This window comes from Sturnus vulgaris, chromosome 2 (assembly GCF_052056855.1).
Source record: "Sturnus vulgaris isolate bStuVul1 chromosome 2, bStuVul1.hap1, whole genome shotgun sequence".
Taxonomy (NCBI): Eukaryota; Metazoa; Chordata; class Aves; order Passeriformes; family Sturnidae; genus Sturnus; species Sturnus vulgaris.
Genome location: NC_142244.1, coordinates 59186943 through 59208506, shown reverse-complemented (window position 1 = coordinate 59208506; position 21564 = coordinate 59186943). Strand labels below are relative to the sequence as shown.

Here is a 21564-nt window from a genome sequence, read left to right as displayed (position 1 = left end):
GCCAAGGCTCTATCTCTACACTGACTCATGGATGGTAGCTAATGCTCTGTGGGGTTGGCTGGATCGCTGGAAAAAGGCCAACTGGCAACGCAGAGGGAAACCCATATGGGCAGCTGAGATTTGGCAGGACATTGCTGCCCGAATAGAGAAACTGACCATAAAGGTTCGACACGTGGATGCACATGTACCCAAAAGCCGGGCTAATGAAGAACATCACAACAACGAGCAGGTGGACCGAGCTGCCAAAGTGAAAGTATCACAGGTGGATCTAGACTGGCAGCACAAGGGAGAATCATTCCTAGCTCGTTGGGCCCATGATGCCTCTGGTCATCAGGGGAGAGATGCGACGTACCGATGGGCCCGTGACCGAGGGGTGGACCTTACCATGGACAGTATCTCACAGGTCATCCACGACTGCGAGACCTGTGCCGCAATCAAACAGGCCAAGCGGGTAAAGCCTCTGTGGTATGGTGGACGATGGTCAAAGTACAGGTATGGGGAAGCCTGGCAAATTGACTACATCACCCTTCCCCAAACCCGCCAGGGCAAACGCTACGTACTGACCATGGTGGAAGCAACCACAGGATGGTTAGAGACCTACCCTGTGCCTCATGCCACTGCCCGGAACACCATCTTGGGCCTAGAAAAACAAGTCCTTTGGAGGCATGGTACCCCTGAGAGAATTGAATCAGACAACGGAACCCATTTCAAGAACGGTCTTATCAACACGTGGGCCAAAGAACATGGCATTGAATGGATATATCATATTCCTTACCATGCGCCAGCTGCCGGGAAAGTTGAACGGTGTAATGGACTCCTTAAGACTACTTTGAAAGCACTTGGTGGTGGAACCTTCAGAAATTGGGAAATGAACTTGGCCAAAGCCACCTGGATGGTTAACACTCGAGGGTCCATCAATCGAGCCGGTCCTGCCCACTCTGAACCCCTGCACACAGTGGATGGGGACAAGGTCCCAGTGGTACACATGAAAGGTATTTTAGGAAAGACTGTTTGGATTAATCCCACCACAGGCAAAGGCAAACCAATCCGTGGGATTGTTTTTGCTCAAGGACCTGGTTACACTTGGTGGGTAATGCAGAAAGATGGGGAAACCCGTTGTGTACCGCAAAGAGACCTAATTTTTAGTGAGAACTGTATGTAAGGTTTCATTTTGTATTATATATCTGTAAGAGGGTATTGGTTTGGGTGTGATGTAGATGGTAATAGAATAAGGGGTGGATTATGTCCTGGGGTACAATGCAAAAATGTGTATTCTATCACCATCTGTTAAAATGTGGGAGGGGTGGTGATCCTTATCTCTGTGGGAGATATCCTCTGCTGATGTGCCATCTGATAAGATGGGGGGATGATCATCGTTATCTATTCACAACCCATCCCTCCTCCAGAAGATATATTCTGTTAATGGGCCATTAAGTCCTATTGTGTGACTGATAAGATTACATCACCCCATTGGGAGATGCCCCAACCAGGGGCAGGAGCCAAGCCTTTCCTACCTAGATAAAAAACTGGGGTTTGGGACCCGAGGGCAGACCTTTCTACTGGATCCCAGAGGAAAGTCGGACCTTTTTCCACATCATCGCTGGATCTTCGGAGGAAAACTGCACCTTCTACAGGAGCACTGCTTCAACAGAACCACATCTGTCATCCAGGAGGACTGCAGCCACCATCTATACGGACTGCTACCAACACCCTGACTGACAGGGTGTCAGGTTGTATTTCTGACTGTGTTGGTGGTTGTTTCTTTTATATTATTGCATGTATTTTATTTTTTTCTCTTTTCTCCTATTAAATTGTATTACTGACTTGGAGTCTCGCACTGGTTTTACTTTCAAACCAACACACTTGGCATGTGCAGCTTTTGTTTACCTACAAACTTTCTGGTGAGAAATATGTTGGGAAGAGGTTTTGTTTGCTGTGGTTTGCTTTTACAGTGCTCTGCTGGTATCTGTTTTGCTAGTATACAGAGGAAAAAACTTCATTGCAATCTGGCATGGCCCCATTTCTCAGTTTTCCTCCTCCAGCAGAAATTTTGAACTCAGCCAATTCATGGTTATTCCTGATTTTCCCAGCTTACCTTGTTGTTGCTCTGAGAGAAACGCATGCCTTGAAACAGGAGTGTGGACAGGATTCATCTCTCTCTATCAAGGGTGATCTCTGGAGGAAAAAAGAAGGGTTAAGCTGTAAGACTTCATCAAGAACCGCCTTACTGAGACAGTTTCACTGCAGGTGAAATACCTCTGAAATGGGTGGAATTGCACATGTTCAAAAGTGGAATCTCCCAGTAACCCAGCTGAGGGCTGTCCATGCTACACTCCTTTGAATATCCACACAGGGAATGACAGATCACAGTGCTGCAACTTGCAGTAATAGGAGAAAACAACAGATGAATGGTGGCTTCCTAATCTGTTTTGATCTGTGCTCCCCTATTTCAGCTCACAAGGCAGTACTTTGTGTGCATGGCTGGAGGGGACCATCCAGCCTTTGTGCTTTCATTGTCTAGGAGACTTAGTCTCCAGCCTGAGCGTAGTCCAACACACATTTTACCATCTGCTCTCTTTCCTATGTGCCTATGAGATCATTTTTCTACACGTGAAATTACAACATGAAGATTCACATATGCTTACACAGCTTATATCTATTATTATTTGTTAAACACTGAGAAGTTTCTTGGCATAACACAGGGCCCAGCATGAAGACATATCAAGCCCTGAAGCCATGCTTCATGTGAAGTACACCCAAAATGGCTATTCTGGCTGAAAGAGCAGTGTTAGGAATTTCAAACCACTTCCCTTCCTTGGAGTTCTGAGCAGATTCATGACATTTCTGGCAATGCAGCTTAAAGAACCATTCACAGAAATTTGTGCTGCAGTCATCACAAAAGCTTTCTTTTTCTCCACTCATGCAAAACCTGATTTTCAGTGCAAAATATACATTTCAGCAAGTTTAAGATAGCCCATAAAGAGTTTGGAATGCAATTTTAGATCAAAATTATAATAATAAAATGTCGCTGTTCCTTTTTTAGTTGATAGTTATAATAATGCTGATTATTTGTGAAGAAGTTCACATCTCAGAGAAACTTGTAACACACATTTTCCCATTTCTAATTTATTGTGTTATTCTCCTCAGCCTACATCTCTCACATTCCTTGCAGGAGCATTTAAAGAGAGCTGAAACAACATGGCTGAAAAGGAGCTCTCTGTTCTCTTTCCTCTCTCTTCCTTTTTTGGTTTCCATCCTCTCTTTCTGGTTCCTCATCTCTCCTGGAGACAAGGGCAGAGGGTGACTGGATGCTGTCCCAGATTCATAGGGTGCCATGTGGCCATCCATGTCCTCTCTCACAGTCCCACTCCATGTGCAAGGAGGATTTGTATCACCTCCCCTGACGTGTCTAAAATACAGATGTCTGTATCTAGGCTGTGCGCCTGAAGCTCTCTCAGTACCAAGAGGAAGAAACAGGCATGGATAAATGAGGTGTAATTCACCTCATCCTAGGTAGGGTAGTGCCCAAAATAGGTCAGATGAATCATGGCTTCAAAGTGCCACGCTCTGCTGACCACAAAGAGAGCCTAGATGATTAAATGTTTAGTGTTAGCTGAGACAAAGCCTGTCCTCAAGCATCTTTCCTTTACGTGTTATTCTGTCTATTCCCCTGTTGCTCCAAGCACGTTATCCTCCTGAACTGTCCATCTGGCTTTCCTCCTCCTGAGGGGCAATGCCCAAAGAAATGGTAACTTTCTTCCAGCTGCTGCTCTGAAGCAATTTCCCAGCCTGGGCTTTCATCTCAGATATCTCACTGATGTAGCATTTCATGGAGTGCCTTGCAAAAATCATTTGCAAAAGCTCCTAGCTAATATTTCACATCTCTTTTCAGAACTCACCTCTACCAGGATGCACACACTAGAGATTGCCTACTGCTAGCAGCTATGTAGGTGGTCTGTTGGGAATCATTAACATTCTTCCTCTTGTGCATTAACCCCTCAAAAAAAAAAAACTTTTAAGAGTGAAACCTGCTATTATCCTATCACCAATATTCTAGGGCTGGCAGAGCCATGGACTTGAGCCCCTCAAGTCTACAGGGTAGGTTTATACAAGGGTTTACAATAGCTTTCTGACACTGTGTGAATGGCAGCTAAGTTACAATGCAGAAATAGATTAACAAGATAAAGTGGTTTTACTTCTTCTTTAAATAGCCCTTACAAGCACCAGAGTTCCTCTACAGATTCAAAGGAGTCTTTTCTTCTTACTCCTCCACCTTCCTCATTTTAAGCAGGTAGCTGTGAATGGAGTACACATTGTGAAATGCCATTGCCTCTTCATCAGGTTACAGCACTAGAGAAAAAAAAAATCCAAATGAAAATCACTTCTCTTTCCAGTCTCACTCTACCTCAGAGTTCCCCCTAATAGCAGAAAGGGATTAAGATCTTAAATAACTTGCTGACAAAACCACTGTACAATAGGACCAGTTGGTAACATCGGGAGGAGATGTTCAGCTTTGTTTTTCTTCATGCTCATAGAGGGTCTGATTAAAATCAACTATTCTTCTAGCCCATAAATAAATGCAAAGCCTGATCCAGTTGCAGGAACTCCCAGCACAGGGTTGAGGCTTCTAAGAGCATGATTTCTGGAAGCAGTTCTTCCCATGTGGGCACAGCGGGTGCCAGCAAATATCTGCTTTGGCAGGAACAGAGCTTGTTAATCTGAAGTGCCAAATGCCCACACATCTCACAGAAATCCATGAGATCCCAAAATCCAAGAAAATGGGAGATGGGAAAAATCTTTGCCGTTGGGAGTAAGCCCATAATAATACAGCATGTTCCTGAAGAGGCTGAGAGCTCACAGAGCAGTAGCTTTCATCTTCTGTGAAATGTCAAAAACAAATGTCCAGTACTATGAGCCTCATCCTATCACTGCAGCACCTACACATCCCAGCTGGCATTAGGACACGGCTGTAGCAGCTGGCAGGGATCCCAGATCAGAGCGAGCATGCAGGCACAAGCATGGAGCTGAAATAATGCTGAATCTAATGGAAAGGAGGCAGGACAGCAAAAGCACAGAGATCTGTACTTCTGCCCTTGTATTCCAACATTGTTCAGACTCAAATAGAAGCAAGTTTCAATTTTGTATACAACAGAGGAAGTAACTAACTCTAGGAGAGGGATTAAACTTCTGCCTACCAGTTTTCAAGAGTAAAAACTACCTGTACAAGGCACCCAGAATATCCCTCAACATCAGCAGTTTTTGCTTTGCACAGCCTGGCGTAAAGTAATAAAAAAAAATCACTGAGTTGTTGCCAGCTGCACTTCTGCTACAATTTGGAAAGCCAAGACCAGCTCCATGGCAGGATCCACAGAACAAGCCAAGGACCGGCATCCATTGCTCCTATTGGTAGCTCAAATTGGTGGTCTCCTTTCTACATGGGTGGTAGGAACTATCTGGTCCCACTTAGATATTTATAGGAAACATGTCCAGGTCAGAGCAAGTCCTTACCAGGATATTTTTCTAGTTGAGAAGGGGAAAGCGGTACCTCCATAGATAAAGCCACCACATCCTAAGGTAAGCTCAGCTAAATGAACCTTGCTTTCCATGGATGGCAAGGAGAACCTCAGACTCATTGGAATGCCAATGAGTGGCACAATGAATCCTACACATAGTACCTAAGCCTTCCAGACCTTTGCAACATCACTGCTGAACCTTTTAACTGCAATTGTGTTTTGGAAACTACAACCCGAATAGACCAGATTCCCAACATCAACATCTTCCACGTATTACCAGCCACACATGACTATGCCTAGGTTTGTTTCACTACAAAATCCTCATTTCTGCCTCAGCTTTGGAGGTCTGACTCCTCTGTGTGACTATCCTGGTGCACGTGCTGTCCTAGATAAAGAGGCCCAACCCTGGCATTGAAGAGGAATGATGTCCATATGAGTGCTGCCCTCAGCCTGTACCTTCCTATCCTTTCCTTTCCACTCTGACTCCACTCGGGTGGCTCCTATAGAGACCGCAATTGTAAGCATCACTTTTCAGCTTCCACCTGGCAGGGTGGTGTGTGTCTTCAACCCTCATCCAGAGCTCAAGATATGGCCTTCAAAATGCATTGCAAATACATCACCTGAGACTTCAAGCTGCTCTGGCTAATGCCTCATTAAGCTGCACTGTGATAACAACTGTGAAATCCACATCTGAAGCCAACTGGTTCTCGTGAGATCTACTTTTGCCACTGGCCTTATGCTGCCTGCAAAGAAACACTAGGTTAGCACAAACAGAAGAGCAAGAAAGCATCACTACCAGGCAGATACTGAGCAGAGAGTGCCTTTTCCCTGTGGTAATTTATAGTTTTCAGATTTGCTAGTCTATTTCGGGTCATGTTGTTTCAATGTCTTTTCCCAAGAATAAATACAGCATGAAAAGTCTCCTAATGGACCCCTGTAGACAAATCTAACTCCAGGTCATAGAAGCAGCTGGCAAACATACTCACAAGCTATAACATCCATATGACAAACCTCAATATTCACCCATGCACCATTAGCTCCACCATTAGCATGAGCCCTGTGCTTCCAACAGCACGGGTAAGGGACCCTGGGGAGCAAGGTGGAGATGTCCCAGCCCTGTGCCTGGGTACACCCAGCAGTGGGGACCAGGGCTGGCCAGAAACATTCACATGATGCTACTTCCCAACTCTGTACAGAGCCTAAATCCAGCACTGGATATTCAGAATTATAGAATCATTTAGGTGGTAAAGTACTATCAAGCTCAACCATTAACTCAACATTCCCACCAATAACCATGCCCTTAAGTGCCACATCCTACATGTCCTTTAAATACATCCATGGATGGGGACTCCACCACTTCCTTGCACATCTTTTCCAAAGTTTGATAACCTTTTCAGTGAATAATTTTTTCTAATATCCAGTCTAAATCTTGCCTGACACACCTTGAGGCTGTTACCTCTTCTACTGCTTGTTACTTGGGGGAAGAAACCAAACCCCTCCTTTTCTACAACCCCAGATAGTTATAGAGAGTGATAAGGTTCCCTGTAAGCCTCCTTTTCTCCAGGCTAAACAATCCCAGCTTCCTCAAGTCTTCTCGTAAGACGTGCTCCAACCCTTCTCTGGACTCACTCCAGCCCCTCAATATCTTTCTTGTAGTGAGGGGCCCAGAACTGGACAAAGGATTTGAGGTGTGGCCTCATCAGTGCCAACTACTGGGGACAATCACTGCCCTGGTACTGCTGGCCACACTATTGCTGATCCAGGCCAGGATGCCATTGGCATTTTTGGCCCCCTGGGCATAGCTGGCTCATGTTCAGCTGCTCTTGACCAGCACCCCCAGGTCCTTTTCCAAAGGGCAGCCTTCCAGACCCTGTCCCCAGCCTGTTGCACTGCCTGGGGTTGTTGTGACCCAAGGGCAGGACCCGGCACTTCACCTTGTTTTTCTTCATAAAAATGGCCTTGGCCCATCGATGCAGCTCACCCAGATCCCTCTGCAGAGCCTTCCTACCCTCCAGTAGATCGATATTCTCACACAACTTGGTGTCCTGTGCAAATTGACTGAACATGCACTCAATCCCCTCACCCAGATTGTTGATAAAGAAATTAAACAGGACTGGCTCCAAAACTGAGCCCTGAGGACACCACCTGTGACCAGCCATCAGCTGGATTTAACTCTATCCACCACTCTTTGGGTCCAGTCATCCAAACAGTTTTTTACCTAGCAAACAGTGCACCCGTCCAAGCCATGAGCCATCCTCCATAAGGATGTAGATTGTCCTTAGCCCTCCTTGTGTTGGTGATGAATTGATAGAAACATTTTTATTGCTTTTATGTCACAGTCAGATTAAGCTCTAGCTTGGCTTTAGCCTTTCTAATTTTCTTCCTGCATAACTTCACAACAGCCTTGTACTCCCCCTTAATTGCCTGTCCCTTCTTCCAAAGGTCATAAACTCCCCATTTTCTCCCGAGTTTCAGCCAAAGCTCTCTGTTCATCCAAGCTGCTTCTTTCCCACTGACTCATCTTTCAGCATACGGGACAACCTGCTCCTGCACTTTTAAGATTTCCTTCTTGAAGAACGTCCATCCTTCCTGGACCCCTTTTCCCTTTGGAACTGCCTCCCAAGGGACTCTCACAACCAGTGTCCCAAACAGGCCAAAGTTACCCTTCCAGAAGTCCAGGGTTGCAGTTCTGCTGACCTTACTTTCCCAAGAACCAAAACCTGTGTCATTTCTTGGTCCACTGTTCCCAAGGATGCCTCACAGTGACCATCACATCACGTGCCAGCCCTTCCCTGTTCACAAAGAGCAGGTCCACTGGGACACCTCTCCTTGCTGGCTCCTTCACCAGCTCTGTCACCAAGTTATCTTCCACATACTCCAGGAGTCTCCTGGACTGTTTTCTGTCTGCTGTGTTTTATTTCCAGCAGATGTCAGATAAGTTGATGTCCTCCACAAGAACAAGGACCAGAGATTGTGAGACTTCTTCCCCCTGCTTACAGAATATTTCACCTGCCTCTTCATCCTTATTGGGTGGTCTGTAAGAGATTCCCAGCAGGATACCTGCCTTGTTGGCATTTCCCCCCTGATTCTTACCCATGGGCACTCAACTCCCTCATCACCATCTCCAGAGAGAGAGAGAAGACAAGCAGAGCCTGGGATGGATGCTGGTACAGTAAACTGCAGGAAAAGATCAAGCTGTCAGCTGTTATTAGCCTTAACAAAACCCATGTCTTCTAGTTGAGCCTCAATTAATTCACAGGGTGGTTGAGAGCCTTCCTGTTGCACTGTGAAATTACTGTCCCTATCTCCAGCCTGGCTAGCCTGCCTGTCTCTCCTCCTGCACCATTTAAGCATCAGTTATATTTTTATGGTTGAGTGGTTAGTGAAAGGATGAATGAACAAGTGTTTGTGCTAACTGATCTATACAAAGATGCCTCACTAAGCAGAAACGGATATGGTTTGATATGATTTTCATGTGGTCTTGGCTTACTTTTGGAAATTTATTTTCTGCTAGAGAAGTATTGAGAAACACGAGATGTTAAATTTGATCCTGTTTCCCTCATTTTGAGCACCTTGCTCAAAGTGTATCAAAAAATGAAGCGCCTCTAGAAGTCAGAGTAATGATACATTCAAAACAAAAACAGTGGTCTGAATTCCCTTATTTGTGGTGATCAGCATGGTGCAAGCAAGTTGTTCCCCCTAATTGCTAAACATCATCATATTCCTGATATAAATCTATCCTCTTACTTCATCAAGGGAAAGAGGACTCCAGAACACAGATGCATTTCAATGTAGGATTAACTAACATAGTACCAAGGCCAGACACCAAAAAACAAGCCCCCATGTCCATGCTAGCACTGCAATCCCCTTCTCTTTCTCATCCCACTGCCACCTAGAGAATTCTCAGTGCTCAGACCAGAAAACAGTCTATGTCTGTACAAGGCCTGAGGGGAGCTGAGCATGCCAGGTACATTCCTTGCCCTTCTGAGGTCTAGGAAAGAGCAGATGTCCTGGAATCCAGCAATACTTCTCAGCTCCTAGCTCTGCTTCAGTCACTTCAACCAGCTCTCTCCAAACCAAATCTGCTGTTCTGGAGTTCAGAACTAGCCTGTCACCTCAGAGGGCAGGTTCAAGTCCTGACTGAGAAACATAAAGGCAGTCATCAAAATGCAGCTGGTTGGATGAAACCACAAGGCTTGATCAAGAAAAGATCTTCCTTTGCTTGGGACTCTACAAAGAGTGTGGGAGAAGTCCAGGCTCAAACTTTTGAGCTGAGCCAGAAGAGAGGCTTGACATGTCTCTGAAGTCTCCATTGGTCATTACAGAGCTGTGTACTGTGGCTGGGGAGAATGGCTCCAAATCTCTCATTTTGAAGCAATTTGATTTTATATACAAGACTAAATTCATTGAACCAAAGAGGAAGATTGGTCAACTGATCAAATATTAAGGAAAATTTAATGAGAGATGGAGCTGGTTTACACTGGTGAATTATGAATCAAGATGTGCATTTAGACCATAACCCAGTCCTAAAATAGGAAAAATTTCTAGCAGTAACCTGCCCTTTTTCCTGCCAATCTTAAAAGGAAAACCTGGGTCTTCAGGCCAGACACCTGTTACCCCAGACTTTGGCCAGAGTCCTGCTGATGACAAATGGATTATCAGAATTTGGGTGGATAATCAGTGAGATCCACAGGTCTGCATAGGAATTTCAGAAACAACTGTCTCAGTAGCAGTCCAGTGCCAACAAGCACTGAGAGGAGTCCTTTCTCTGCACTCATTGTTGTGGGGTGTCTGTCCCAAAAACCCTCTGAAAACAGGCCCAAACAGATGAGCTTTGCAGCCCACACAAGTGACACATTTCAGTTCTTTCAGGTGATGAAACTGAGAAAGTTTGCAGAATCTGGAACCTTCCTTCAAAGGAAAATAAGATATCTCCAATACTTCTGAAAAAAAAAAAAAAGAAAATACCCCCTTCCATCCAGGCAAAGCACACGTTAACTTGCATGAGAAGGAATGAGAAAAGCCTTCAGGAAATTGCTAACAGTTTCCAAGTCTTTCATTTTCACAGACTCTGGCTTTCTTCAGGGGAAAAAGTGTCCTTTTTAAATGTGCCTGACCTTGGGCTCTGTTCCTACAAACATTGATTCAGGGAGGTACTTTGTTGTTATTTATTCTCAACTAATGACTGAACGGGCACAGCTCTGAAGAAAGGGTATATCAAAAGCCCAGCGTCCGCAGGCTTGTTCCTGTTCCCTGCCTGAATTCTTCCTGCCCTTGGCTAATTCTGAATTGCCACAAACCTCCATTTTGGCTTAGCTGGGGTAAAAGCAGCCCCAACATCTCTTCTTTCCATGCACTCCGAGGCTGCATGTACAAGTTTGCTCCCTTCACACACCTACTGAAATCCACACAGATTTGTAAGGCTTTGCCTCGCTGTGTATTTCTGGGAAGAATGGCTGCCCATGTTTATATATATACACAGAGTCCTTTCTTCATTTGAGTGCCTCTACCACTTCCTAGGACACTGAACATGCCCATGCACGTTGTCTGACACCAAAGCTGTCCTGCACACAAGGGCCTGTAGCCCTTCCTAGAGGCTCACATGTCCCAGCACTGCTGGGGAGGGCAGTAACCCGTGCAGACTCCACCACTCCCTGGACCAGTCCAAGAGTTCTGCAGAACAGAAAGTCACGCTCCAATGTTCAAAACAGTGCAAGGCTTTGTTTCATCTGCCAGTCTAGGGACAGCCTGCAGGATCCAAGTCACAACCAACTCCTAACTGAATTGAATCCAAAGCTCAATATAGCTGAAGGAGCCAAGAAAACTTTTCTCAAGAGACTGGTGCCATTTGCTAGAGTGGGAAATGTGGGTCCTCAGCTTTTCAGATGCTTGGGCTCAGTGCAGCCTGCAGCAGAGCCTTACAGTTTTCATACTTGCAGCTCAACATGTGGCTGCCCATGTTTGTGGCTAAAAATGTGCTTTCTCCATAATGAAACTGGAATCAATAACCAATCAAGGCAGTATGTGCTTCTGTGGAACAGCTTAAAATAGGCTCGCTTGCTTGCTTTCTTAGCAACTGCTCGCAGTGAGCCCAACCTTTCATTTCTTCCACTGAGCTGAAAAGAGCTCTGCAATCACATCATCGCAGCACAAGGCAGTCACAAATATTCCACATCTTTTAAAGCCAGAGAAGTACAGGGAACTGAAAGGCAGCAAAACACTCTATACAATAGGAAAAAACCCCACTCTTGTGCCCATAGAGCAGCAGCAGAATTACAAGTTGAGCACTCCAGAAGTAAGGCATGTGTAAATTAAAGTTGCTTGTGTAATATCACTTCACTCCCCCACCTCCTTCTCTACATTTGCATCCTGAAACAGCCTTTAATTGTTCGAATTGCCTGCTACTGCTGTACCTCTCTCACTCTGTTCCCAGCACTTGATTAATGAGCAGCTATTCAATATCTTGTTTTCTTCTCCAGCACGTGGTCTCATGCTTCATCTTTACTGCTCAAACCCTGGAGTCAGAAGCCTCCATGAATCATGTAGGGGTGGATTTTTTATTTTAATAGACATTTATTGCTCGGCCAAATTCGGGTAGCTTTTCCAAAGAAGGGGAAGAGGTCAGGCATACAACACAAGCTCGCTGAATCCAGTTCCCTATTCCAGATCGTAATGGCATGAGCAGCTCTCAGGAAAAGACAGCAGTGGTTTTCCCTGGGGACAACACAACTTACTTTTCTTCTAAGATGTGTGTGAGATCATCCCAAGGGAGTCTTCTGGGAGGATCTCACCCTGATGGGTCAGGATCTGAAATGCTCCCTGCTCTGGCTGAACATGCCATCAGCTGGTAAGATCACATCTAATTCCCACTGGGAAATGTGGTACAGGTGTGCTCCTGACTGTTCCTCTTGGAAAACTGCCACACAGTCCTGCCTGCAGATGCACGTTGTAGCACTCTCAGTAGAGGAGGCACTGACATTTAAGAGAGCAGGAAAAATATGTATTGAAATACATATATGTTTAACAGCACTGGCTATTTTTAAAACTACCAAAAAAAGAAATTGCTTTCATTTTACTCAGGATCAAGGGCCTGTTTGTAACTGGCTCCCTTCATTAAACCTTTGCTTTATAACATATGACTCTGTCAAATACCAACATTCAATAACATTTTTTGTGAAAAGGGAGGAAAAAAAAACCAGTCATACTGATTGGATGGACCATCAAATAACCACCTGATGGATGAAAAAGAGAAATGGAAGTGCCATCTGCATTTCCAGTACACTCCAACTGATCAGCCCACTGGGAAATAGCAAGGGAGGAGGATTCAATATTCTCTATGTGTCTGCAAATCACTATTACACACCAAATTTTGCAGGAGATCAATACCCCTCTAATAATTCTGCCACAGATGCCAGAGCTCATTAGTAGGATGTGAATAACTATGGAGGTTGGAAATCCTATTTTACTTGTCTGTCTGAAGGATTTTGGTTTCTTACCAGCTTAGCTGGGGATTTCATGGCCAGATTTTACAGTCTACATAGAGCCCTTACTCAGGTAAAATTTCCTTATCTAAAAGTGGAGTTTTGCCTCAGCTGACTCAGCAGGAGCCTCAGAGTCCTTTCTTCATTAGTTATTACCATTCCATTTGAATGAAATGCACAGGAGAGCACACCAACGTGACCAGAGCTACTGGTGGTACCATTCTGCCCTGAGAACTGCTTCTTTTGATCATCCAGAATTTCTTGTTATCCTTAAAACGCCCATCCAAGTGAAAACAAACAAACAAACAAAAAACCAAAAACCAACCAAAAAAAAAAAAAAACCAACAAAAAAAGACCCCAAACAAACAAAAAAAACCCCACCCAAACAAAGAAACGAAACCCAACACAGTCACTTTTAAAAATAGGGAGTGAAACCAAATCCTACTTCTGTATTATTGCCTTAGTATTTGAACATTTTTTTTCTTTTTTTGATTATAGACATTTCTCCCTTCTGCCTCTTGCAAATGAAGATTCCTCAGAAGTCGTGTCATTCTGACTTGCATCCTTGGTTCAGCTTTCAAGATAAAATATGTTTCAAAAGCCATTATGGTCCCAGAAGAGCTATAAATAGGATTTTTCTCAAATCTGGTTGTAAAATATGATACTTCTCTTTCATTATAGGGCTCATCCATCTTTTAGCTCTGGGTTTTGAAGGAGCTTTGAGAGGAAAGCCTAGGACACTTCAATTGATTAGGCTAATGAGTCAGTGCTGGTCAGCTCACTCGGAGCAGCCAGGCTGCTCAGACAGGATCCTGCAGGATGCTGAGCTTCCTGCTGCACATCCCAAGCCAGACTGGATTTTGACAAAGCCACCCAGGTCCACAAATCTTCATTGGTGCTGAAATGCTGTGCCTGGGGAGCAAAGCCTGGCTGGCAGGAGCTGCTGTGGAGCCGTGGTGCACAAAGGGCAGGAACACCAACCCAGCCGAGGACCCTGCACAGGGCTGCAGCCATGCCTTGGTTAATCCACTCCAGAGAATTGTTTAATCCCACTGCAGTGCTCCCAGTGCAACAGCTTGCCATGGGGTGACTGGAGGATATTCCTGACATGTACCCTCATTTTGCAATGGCTGGGAGTATTCACTCTTGCTGCCCGTGTTGCTCCCGGAGGAAGTGCCTTTCCCCATCGCTGATTTGCAGAGCCTTTATGCATTTACAGGAATTTTGCACAATGGAGTGTCTTTTCATTTCACACATTTTCCGTGTCTGCAATGTTTTTCTGTCCTTGTAAATAACTGGCCTGCCCAGCCTCATCATGATTTTGAAATGATGGTAAAACTGCCCACCCTCAGTTTCTCCAGAAATTCACACTGCACTTGCATTTCTGGTCTGCAAACACACTTAATAAGAATGGAAAACATTTTCATGCAAAAATGAGGGAAGGGAAAGGGAAAGGGAAAGGGAAAGGGAAAGGGAAAGGAAAGGAAAGGAAAGGAAAGGAAAGGAAAGGAAAGGAAAGGAAAGGAAAGGAAAGGAAAGGAAAGGAAAGGAAAGGAAAGGAAAGGAAAGGAAAGGAAAGGAAAGGAAAGGAAAGGAAAGGAAAGGAAAGGAAAGGAAAGGAAAGGAAAGGAAAGGAAAGGAAAATATTTTGTTGAGAGACCTTTGATAAATCCATCCACAACCAGAATTACGTAAAACATATATTTTAGACAGTAAGCTATGCAAAACCTTCACTCAAACGTAAATATTTGCTTTATGTGAAGGGGATGTTTTAAGCACCGAGGCCAGCATACAATCTGAAATTACTTGGTTTTTTGCTGCTTGTATTAAAGGGAACGAGAAGGCAGATATTGGGGGCTAGATTTTCAAAGACATATTGGCATTATTTGTGTAATTACTTGGAAATTTTTATCTAGATGCATTTTAAAATACTTCTGAATCCTGGCATAGACTCTGCAAGTCCTGTGACTTAAACTTTCTTCAGAATCCAAATTTTACTTGCCCAGTTTCATAAATTTAATCTTTTTAATTTGGCCAGGGAGTTTTCAAATGTTTCTGGAGGATCTAAGAGCACAAGTTCTAGGGAAAATCAAGAGGCTGTGTTAACCTAAAAATCCTACATTTTAAAATCTTTCCCAGCTAATCTATTTCACATGCCTAGAGGGTTTTGACCACACCAGTATGAATCTGCTCTTCTTGGACCTCAGAACCCTCAAGAGGATTTGATTTGATAGTAGACTTTTGAAATTTGCTATAAACTTGTCTGAAGTTCTGAAGAAGCGTGCTTTTACAAGTCCTGCATGTGAAGGAGTGTTTTGGCAGAAGTGCTCTTGTCTCTGAGGCTGGGATTAATTTAATTTAATGAAGTTAGTTAGGTTGGCAGTCTCAGCTAATCACCAGGGCTCCCTTGTCTGGCTTCACTAGTTAGAAATAGGCACCTACTGCAGACATGGAATAAATTCCTTTCAGATATTCCTACCTGCCTCTTTTTCTCACTTTATTAATAGGAAGAGTCCAACTGGCTAACTTGACTGGATGCTCAGCTTCCAAGTAGCCAATGTTAAGGCAGATCATCACAGCATATGTTGTTATCTGTAAGGCATTAAGCACTATGCTGTGACTGGGCACCACCGAGATTTTTGAATAGGTCATAAGTTCCCAGAAGTGCCCCCATGAACAAAACTTTAGGTCCACACCCACCGTCTGAATTTGTTATCCAGTCTGCAAAAAAAAAGGGTATCAAAGCCATCTTTTCAAGAACACTGTAACTCTCAACTCATAAGGACTACTTTGTTCTCCATATAAGCTGTTTCAGGAAGAAACTTGTCTGAACCAAAATCTGAGGCTCCACACAACATCTGCAGAGACGTGAAGCTTAGTCTGGAACAAATTCTCGCTCCATCAGCAAGTGTGCTCATCTGAACACCAAATGTGTTTTTGAAAATCTGAGAAACAGGCAGGTTCTGCATTGACAAGTGTGTATTTGAGGGTCTGATACATTTAGTCAGATTCATCCAGGAGTAAATTTTTCATTGTTGGGGCAGGACCAAATTGACTAGGAGTTTTATCATATGTTCACCACATCTTTTATTTTCATCAGCTGCAGTTTGGCTTGCCACAAGTTAATATGCTTATGTATTAGGTCAGGTTTCTTCTATTCAGACTGTTATAGCATCATCCAAAAAACAAGGGTAAAAATAATTTTGGAAATGAGAAAATCAGTATAAAACCTGTATTTATATTTGCGCTGGTGCAGGACATTCAAATCTCTCAGGGAAATCTTCAGCTGCCAAAACTGAGAAGAAAGATGTGTGACCTTCTGCTACATTTCCCATGTTTTTTGTCTTAATTAAACTTGTCATGAGTCATGTTTACAACACCCAACTTACAGCAGTCCTAAACAAACAAAGGCATTCAGCCTCTGATGTGCGTGTCCATACTCACCAGGGATTACTGCTGCTGTTTTCATCACTTCCTGGACGTGGAAAATGCAAAGGCCAAATTTAGAAACGGATCACAAGTCTCTGGACAGGTTGTTTCCAAGAAGGCCGATGAAATCTGCTTTCTTATTTAGCTTAAACCTGTCTTCCCAAGTATTATCTTCCTGGAGACTTTCAGACATGTTTCCATCCCTTAAGCTGTTAACTCCTGCAGCATTAGGGCAAAAAGAAAAAACTGACCTTTCCAAAGGGCCAAAAGACAGATGGGGGATCACAGCTGCCATTTTTTAGCTCAGAACCCATGTGTGTGAAACCCAGCAGGGCTTCCTTTGTGTACTTAAATCTAAGAAAATTATGTAAAGCTTATGCTTATAAAGATATGCTTATTATCCTAAAAATACTGAGCTTAAAAGAGTCACTACCCCTCACGATCATGCTTCAATTTGTCCATCTTCCCTGCTTAGTAGCTTCAAACTTAAAGTCATTAATATGATTATATTGGGTCAAAGAGTTTTGGGGTTTTTTAAAAGTGTTTCATTTTTTTACTATTTGATCAAAACACCATGGAGCTGCATTTGAGTTATCCAACAATCCACACACATTTCAGATTACAAGGGCAACTACTTTTTAGAGACAGGTTTAACAGCATTCTATGTGAAGCAAATAAATGGGATGAAGTGCAAAAGGAGCAGTCAAAAAGAATCAGATATTATAGAGGAGCAAGAACTGTCATTAGCTTGGGTACTGCTATGATTATCAAAGCTCTCTCACTGCACAAGACAGAAGGTAAAACCAGCCACTGTCATGAAGAACATCATTCTCTTCATGAAGAAAATAATAAATAAAAAGTTTGGGGAGGCACAAGGAGGGGAGGATAATTCTCATTATTTTATTTGTATTTTAAAATCATACTTTTAACTCTTAATGTTTTAGGGTTTTTTTAATTAATGTGTCTCCATCTCATTCTTAGCTCCAGGTGTTGTTACCCTCTGGAAGAGGGTTTGGTGTCAGGCATTGCCATCCCAGCCAAGCCCAGACACCCGGTGGGCTCAAACCAGGACAGGGCGAGGGGGAGGGAGGGAGGGAGCACCGGGTCCTGGCAGCCAGCCCCCCGCAGGACCTTGTTTTGATTTTGCTCCACCAGCTGCATCTAGCAGGGATGCGTGTGAGCTGCAGGGCTCGGAGCCAGGCAGAGCATCCCCCGAGAATCCCACGGGCATCTCCAGACACAGCCAACATCCACAGCCAACAGAGGAAATTCCGGCGGGACAGGACCCTCCCTCCCTGCCTCCCTTCCTCTGGGGGCCTGGCGCCGGTCACCGACAAATCCTCTCACTTCTCAAGATCTTTGTGTCAGGCTGCAGCTCCTATTTTCGAGCTGACGTTCCCCGGGTTTAATCCACTTAGCCTGTGACCACCTCCATCAGCTTCCCGCAAGCACAGCACCAGGCGAGGCTGCGGGATCCTCCCCCCCTCGGGAACCTGGGTTTATGGAGAGGTGGATTAGGAACATTACCAGGCAGGTCACAGGGTGTCAAGCTGCTCTTTCAGGGCTTAAAATGGGAGGCTCACTCAAGAGGGAGTGCTCGGTTCCTGTGGAAGCGGCAGGGATGATTGCTGCGATGCACTTGCAATTTACTCTCTTAGCAGCATTAGTGCTTCAGTCTGGAGCATTTGGATCCTGTAAACAAAGCAATCAGCATGTGTAGAAATGCTTTGCCTTAATTTTCCTTTTTTTTTTTTTTTTTTTTTTTCACATGGGGAAATAAAGGGAGTCTTTTTTAAGTGCAACGAATGAAATTCATAAACGATGCAAATCCACCTCGCAGTGAGAGGGTGCTGGGTGATTTATACCTGCCAAGCAGCCCAGACCATCATCCCCTCAGGGCTGGGCGCCCCAAGAGCAAGAACCCCAAGTTCTCATCGGGCTGGGGGAGAGAAGGGAGGTGCCCACAGAACTGCCACCTGCCAGGTGACATGGGAAGCAGAACCCAACAGAAGCCAGCCCCACAATGATGTCCCAATGCCCGAGACCACGCACAACGTATTAGACACCGTCAAAAACACGTCGGGCCAAGCTGTGGCTGCAGACTGTGGAGAAAACATTCCACCTCAGTGCAAGGTTCTTGCAGCTTGTAAATCAGGAGCAGCCATTTCCCTTCGGTGTGCTGCAGGGATCTGCACGAAGGCAAATCCCAAGTGCTTCGTCACTCTGCTGAGCTCTAATCCCGTCAGCATCTCTGGCCATCCATCAGTCGGATTAGAATAAGGCTGAAAGTCGTAATAGGGCCGGCTCGCCCCCGGGGAGCAGGTCCTGCGTGGGCAGACACAGCCGCCGCCATCCGCCAAGCCCCATGCTGCTGCCTGCAAGCCCCAAGGCTCTCACCTCTGCAGACATCTGGGTGGCCAGAGCTGCAGACAGGGCAGCCCATGCTCAGCATCACCACGGAGAGGCGGGGCTGTGTCCTCAGCCCCTCCTGCCCCTCCGCAGCCTCTGTGCTGTTCGTGGATGAAGTAAGTGTGGCACGGCTGTCAGAGCCTCTCGTGTTCGTGCCCAAAGTTAGCCAAAAATGTTCCGGCAGAAAATATTTTCCATGACAAAGTGCTGCTTTAACAGAATCTAACCCTCCTGGTGGAGACCTGTCAGCTGCTGTAACCTGTGGTAGAAACCAGATGGGTGTAAAAATAAGGATCCTGCCTTCGTCCTGAGACCACTGGCAACAAAACTAAAGATCCATTCAAGGTCTCTCTCTTACTTTCTCTGCCTTTTCCCAACTACAAAAAAAATTTCTTTTAAAAAATCTTTCTGTCCCATTTTTGAAAGCTTTAATTCCTTCTGCCACCCTAAGGAAAGCACAGCATATGTGGGAACTGGGTTCTGCCTCCAGCAGCTCATTTCGTGGTCCACATGGGCACATCCTTTCCATCTCAGAGAGGAACCAGGTCTATGACCTCACACCAGCATGGCCCAAATGAGGACTCATGGCTTGGATTTGGCCCTAAAGCCAGTTCCAAGTGGCCAACTGCTTTTGCCTGGCTGGTCCTTGGGAACATATACCTCATCATACCCAAACACATAAAACAGCAGGTCCCCAGGGCTGCCAGACTGTGTGATGCACAAAGAGGGGCTTAATACCAGACTCAAGCCCCATCATCCCAGAACACCAGCATGAACCCCTCTACTTTAACTTTTCCTGAGGGTTTGGAACATCATCAGGGGTCAAAACTGATCTCCCATCCATGAATACAAAAACTGAGACCACCCCTATTTCACCTGCTCCCAAAGTTACACCATATGGAAGCCTGTCAGCTCTCAGAAGCTCCAAGGACTTCCACAGCAAGATCCTGTCTGTCTTAAAAAGTTATCCTGAGACTTCATCTTTTCTGAAGGCACTTAGTGACAAGCAAAGTCAACTTTCATGGTGTTCACAGGGGACAGTTGTTGCTTCTGCACAAAAGCACATAAAGACAAGATTAGGGGAGCCAAACTACCACCTCTTAATGACTTACAGAAACCCTCACTCTTTCTATTTATAAAATCACACTGTCTTGGCAATAGGAAAGAAAGAGTTGGCATAATTTTTATATTTTTTAGATCTGCCTAAATTCAGCCTTACTGTTTTTTCCACTGTACTTTTCTCCAGAAATCAGCCCACACTTCCCACTCACCTATAGATTTTTCTTTCATTTATTTTCCCAGTGGGCAATTGCTCACAGAAACTATAGGAAATATAAAGCTAAGAGACTTCTCAAGATGTCATGTGAACCGTAGCTTTCTCCAAAAATGCCCAGACTCTACCAATCTACATTCACTCATCACCTCCACACAAAGATAGCAGGTTCCTAGTGCCTTGAGGACTGGGCTGTCTGCACAGAATGTAGGTGACACCCTGGACAGTTTGGGAAAATCAGATACATCCCTCTTTTCCCACTTTTTTAAATGGCAATATAGAGAATTAAAGGCTGTAACTGTGAGTTTTCCATAGTCCTGTGAAAAAGCCTGCATAATTCACTTGTAGGGGGATAAATTCCACATTAATTTATTCCACTAGGTTGATTCAAAATATACATTAAAGAGATGATCACAGTGTGATACAGATTATGAATCCTTCTATCCAGATTCCAGATGTGATATTCTTCATTATCTCAAATTTGTCTGAAGTTTCCCCACCCCTTCCCCTCTCACTTAAGAGACCTTTTGCTGTATAAAATCCTCCTTTCCAGCTCTGCCCTGTAGGTAGAGGTGGTGATCCTGCAGCTGTCCTGGCAAGGTCCCTGGCTAAGGTCTGACACTTGGCCCCGATGCAGCAGCCACCCAGCGTCTTGTATATCGGGGAGAACCAGCACAAATGTGTTTGATTTGTAACTTTACAAGGACTTTCACACTGAGGTTTAAGTTTCTTTTATTAGTAGACCTAAAAGAAGGGCACCATTAACACATAACAAAGGAGGCAGAACTAAACTATTACCATAACAGCAGTGTTTTAAAAACCCCACTACTTAGAGGTTTATAAGGTTCCTTGGAAAGATTATTGCAGAAGCCACAAAATGGAAACAGAGGAGAGAGTTTCTCAGCTGCATTGTGCATTGTGCATTGTGCATTGCCTTCTGCCCTATACAGAGAGACCTGCCTGGTTAAAACACAACTGAAGCCTCTCTTAAGCAACCTGCTCACCTTGGGGCCACCCAGAAGCTTTCCCTGCACCAGGAGAATCCCCTGTCACGATTTAAGAGCCCACTGTTCCATTGCTCCAGGACAGTCTTAGCAGAAAAACTGAAGGGATAATTCAGGAGCTGAGACAGCCAGTGTTCCTCTCCCAACCACCTTGTATCAAACAAGACCCTCTGTTCAACCTTTTTTTTCTGTCATACTTTTCATATGTTACTTTCTAGGTATTTTGAATGAAGGGTATCCAGGCCCTGAAAATTCACCAAGCAAAACATCACAGTGTTTCAACATGTCTAAATGAAATGCTGTATCTTTTCTAACACTTTCATATTTGTTTAATACCCTCCATCAGAAAAAGTGTTCCCAACATTGTTTATCCAGTTCAAGGTCCACACACTCTTAGGCTGTCATAAAATAAAGGCATCAACAAAGGCTATATTATTTCAAGACATTTCCTTATA

The 21564-nt window shown here is 44.5% G+C and overlaps 1 long non-coding RNA gene across 1 annotated transcript in view; it reads right to left on the bottom strand.

Annotated features, from left to right (window-relative positions):
- LOC148224810 (uncharacterized) overlaps positions 1–19437 on the bottom strand; it is a 33782-nt gene extending 14345 nt beyond the window's left edge. Inside the window, exons 1-4 of the long non-coding RNA XR_015801491.1 lie at positions 18546–19437; positions 17951–18115; positions 16439–16642; positions 2096–2175 (exon numbers count right to left, since the gene is read on the bottom strand). This is a non-coding gene — a long non-coding RNA (uncharacterized LOC148224810). The remainder of the gene's footprint in view (positions 1–2095; positions 2176–16438; positions 16643–17950; positions 18116–18545) is intronic.
- Positions 19438–21564: the final 2127 nt, after the last annotated feature.